At 33.9% G+C, this 4631-nt stretch overlaps 1 protein-coding gene across 3 annotated transcripts in view; it reads right to left on the bottom strand.

The window, feature by feature from the left end:
• The window catches only part of LOC110467508 (enhancer of filamentation 1-like), a 68803-nt gene that overhangs the window by 6149 nt on the left and 58023 nt on the right, over window positions 1–4631 (bottom strand). The gene's annotated exons all lie outside the window — the stretch shown is intronic.

Here is a 4631-nt window from a genome sequence, read left to right on the forward strand (position 1 = left end):
GCAGTCACAGCTATCATTCAACAATTCAAGCACTACCCAACCACAACCTCATTTACAGCTGAGTAGACTGGAACAAGCAGAGTAAAGTATCTTGCTCACAGAAACAACACAGTGCCGTGCCATGACTCGAACCAGCAACGCTTCGGTCACGAGCCCAATGTCCTACCACTAGACTACAGTGTCTCCTACTACATGTTGAATTTAGTCTCTAGTTCGAGTCTGAAGAGGGCAAGTACGTCACTATAGAAAGGTAAAATAACAGAAACAGAAACAAAACTATGGAAATATAATCTAATGCTAAGTACACATCATGTGGTCTTGAAAATAATAAAATTTCATTACTGAGTTAGCTTGAATTATATAAGAGGAAACAACGACAGTAAATTTTCTTTAAATGTCAAACTGAACATGATTGGGCTGAAATTCATGACTCATTTCATTCATACAGGGGAAAAATACAAGAGCTATTGTTGAAATTGTCAACCTAACAATTAAAGTATAATGTCGACTGTATATAAACCATTTTATCAGAACACAAGATTTAATGATAAAGCGTGCTGCGCTGCAATATGTTCGCAGCATTCCCAATAGATTTGAAAAGTTTCAAATTGTCTGAAAGTGTATGATTAGCTTGAATTGATTTTCCAATACAAGATTAGCACTATTTTCAATGTTGAATCCCGTCCTTGAGCAGTCAAGTTCTACTTTGCCGGAGCGACGTTTCATCAGTGACACGCCTCCACTGATGAACTGTGGAGTCGTAACTTCCTGGTCTTTGCATATATTGTGGCAGAGGAAGGGAAAGTGTGCTGGAAAGAGTTTCAGGTGACGCCGTACCCTCAGACATCAAGCTGTCGAGAGTCTCGTCTGAAGATTCTTTCCATTGTCACGAGAACAAAACACACATGTAATTGACATGGCCTCTATGATTGACTGTATGCCTTAGAGGAGTCATCTTTCTGCTTTGATGTTCCGAGTGCCTAATAAATTCAAATTGTCTATTAAAAATGTCCTTTTCTTTTTCTATTCTCCCCTGTCTTGCCACAGTGACGAAAGTGTGTGGTCAAAGATTCTGAGTCTGACATACAGAAAATGTCCAGAAATTGTGATTGAAATATTTTATGTACAGACAACTTTTACAATTCTTAATAATAATCAATTTTTGAAACTAGTTTTTGTTTTTATTTCCAAATAATTCTTCACTTTTGAATATTATTTTCACTTTTGACCTACACAAATATATAAATGCTATTCTAACATCAAATAATTTCTACATCCGTCTACATTCACCATTTCAAAAGAACCATTTGACAATTTTTGGTTGATCTTGCATAAATCTCTAATATGGGAATAATCCCATATACCTGAAGTTAATTTTCATACTCAAGATAAACTATGCCAGCTCTTTATAGAAAATACACAAATGATAAAGGAATTAACTTTATAATAAACAAATTCATTGAAACTCTAGTCAAACAATTTCCTTAAATTTGAGGACATTTACCGTACCATGATACAGCTATACAACCACCATCCTAACAGCCATCTGTCTACCCACCAAATAATAGCCAAGTTTTAATGACAAAATATTAATTGGCATAGCTAATCGAACTGTTCCGAATTTTCTCCACTGAAAAGTGTCATCAATATCCATTACCTTCTTTTATCATCATTATGGATATTGACAAAGAAAGTCTTTATTTCGGTGTCGCACAACATAAAACTCGGGTGTATCCAGGGGCAAATGTCACCGGATGTGTAATTCGATCAGGGAGTAAAGATAGCTGGAACGTTTCTTGAAATGTTTGTTTATCACAAAGACAATGATGCTGTTCAGCTCTCTAATAATACAGCAATGTGGAAAACAACAAATCCAAAAGTCTTATTTTATTCCAAGGATACTGTTTTTGGAAGTTTACAAATTGTTGTGCATCCAATTTTCTCAGCATATTTTGATAGAAGTCTTTGCACTATAATCAACACATACAGATTTTTAATCTGAACAGTTCCCTTAGAGACAGTTTTAATAGGAGAAGCAAAGCCTCAAACAAGTATGAAAATAACAAAACTATATATACACACCAAATCATTAACCTGCATAGAAATTTACATAATTTGTTTGTTAGATGCATAATTCCTTATCTATTGTAATTCATTAAGTAAATAAAATTAAAATTTATGATGAGGGTGACTATGTACTCAAATTTAGGCAGGCTTGTTTTTTTATGCAAGAACCACCACAAACATGCTTATTGTGCAAATATTTTGAGAAGATTTTCTTACAAATTTTAACAGCCAGAAAATTTGCTAAGCATCTAAAAGAAACCCTCAAAGATGTCGTTCTAAAGGGGTATAAGGTATATATATACACAAATTGTATTTATGTATTTAATTTGAGCTCATGGAATCTCACCCAAGAAAATTTTGAAAAGTTGGCAACTATGAGCTACAAACATCTGGAAATGACCATGCCTGTACTAACCATGTACAGTGTACACTGTATCATCAGAACTGGGTTGTCATCCACTTAATCAACCAATAATCCTGAACACAATTGATTCCTACAAGAATGAGTCTTTTTGTGACAAATCTTGTGATTCACACACAATTTGTCAGAGACACTATTGATTTTTGCTTCACTGGTTACCAAGTGATTTTCTCTGTGCTGTCCATTGACAGAACCATTATCCTCTTGAAGCAAAGATTGGACCTTTCAAAGAGACTATGAGGAGGTTTTTAGTACCGCGATCTGTACCCAGCTGACATAGCTGACCTTTAACCTCAAAGTATGACTAATAAAGGATTCCTCGCTAGTAAACAAGCGAAACCAAATTAGTGTTACAATTTGACAGTGTGAATTTTGAAGTGTATTGTTGTCACTGGCCATTATGAGTATTACACAATACTGAGGACCATACAGTTAAAGGCTGACAGCTCCACTCTGTAGGAGAACTGGTAGGGGAATTGTTATTGGCCATAAGGTATTGACAAATCTGACATAATTTAGTCCAGGTAATCTACTGTAACAAACCCAGTACTATAACACTCAGACATAATCACCTACAGCTATAGAAGAATATGAAAACGTGGTTATTTGATCATTATAATGATAACAACTATTGATCACAATGGACAAGTAGCGTTAATACACAGATTTACAGGTCAGGGGTCACACTAGTCTCGCTACAAGTAGGTAGCAAAAAAAACTAAACAAAATGCAAACCAGCAGTGTCAGATAGATGTCTTATTTACAACTATCAACCAATCAAAACTGATGTCTAATAACAAACTATTATCAAATCAAAACTGATGTTTGATTTAAAACTATTAACCAATCAAAATTGATGTCTACTTTAAAACTATCAACCAATCAAAACTGATGTCTAATTACAAACTATTAACCAATCAAAACTGATGTTTGATTTGAAACTATTATCCAATCAAAATTGAGTAAGTGTTTGAAGTTGGAACTGTCACGAGAAGTAATGAGTAACCTGGAATAAGAGACCATCTGTCCAACAACACCACTGACCATTATCATGGGTTTGTTTGTAGGTTTTAAAATTTGTAACAACCAATTATACAACACTGATCTGACACTGGTGTTCATGAAGGACAAACTAAATAAAAGAAAGACCACCTGTGTCATGAAAAGCCACTTGTGATGAGGAACCACCTCTCTCAAGACAGACCACCTGTCAAGAGAGATCACATTAAAAGAGACATTACCAACAAAGAGGAGAGACAACTCTAAAAGACATTCAAGCAAAACATTAATCCGATAAAGACCCCAAACTATCTTTAAGAGATATAACCTGTAAGGTAAGAGCACCTTGCATAAGAGATTATTTTGTGAATTAAGAGAGTTTGTCTTTTGTGGATGACCATTGATCAAGACAAGAATTCCAAGGGGGTGGATGTGTCACAGCGCTTTATAGTAAGAAATGTGGAAAGTTGAAACTTGACCAAAAAAAAGTAATATATGTTGAACATTATTGCTTCTAAGTGTTACCCTACAAAATTTGAAAGGACCTGATTAAAAATAAAAAAAGTTCTTGCATTAACTATACAATGCCCTTATTTGGCAATAAAAGGGGCATAACTCCACCAAAAATGCATGTAAACTTCTGAAAAGCGCAGTTCTCCAAGCAATATTGGTATAATAATAATAATAATAATATTTATTCGGTAAAAGCAAGATACAGGTTACAAATATCACATATGATCACAGATTTCAATTGCATAATAATCACAGATTTATCATAGTATTTAGATTATCACATCAAAGTTAATATCACAAATTTTGGAGCACTCTAAATACAATGTATCTGTTTGACTAAGCTTTAACTTAGGATATCCCATGAAAGCTGGGTGGCAGCTTATTTCCAATGGGGTCCTATAGTATAGATCTTAATTACTTAGATAACAAAAGGTCCTAAGGATTTGACCTTATAATATGAATATAAGATGGTATAATTTCTCGTAATAATATATATATGAATAGAATAAGTTGTAATTGGTCAAATATGATGATGATATATTATTTCATCAAAATAAGATGTTATTTTATTTGACGGTATAAGATGGAGTTGTCATTAGCAAATATGATTTCCTTCTGATAATATATATAT

Source organism: Mizuhopecten yessoensis, unplaced genomic scaffold (genome assembly GCF_002113885.1).
Source record: "Mizuhopecten yessoensis strain PY_sf001 unplaced genomic scaffold, ASM211388v2 scaffold11175, whole genome shotgun sequence".
Classification (NCBI taxonomy): domain Eukaryota; kingdom Metazoa; phylum Mollusca; class Bivalvia; order Pectinida; family Pectinidae; genus Mizuhopecten; species Mizuhopecten yessoensis.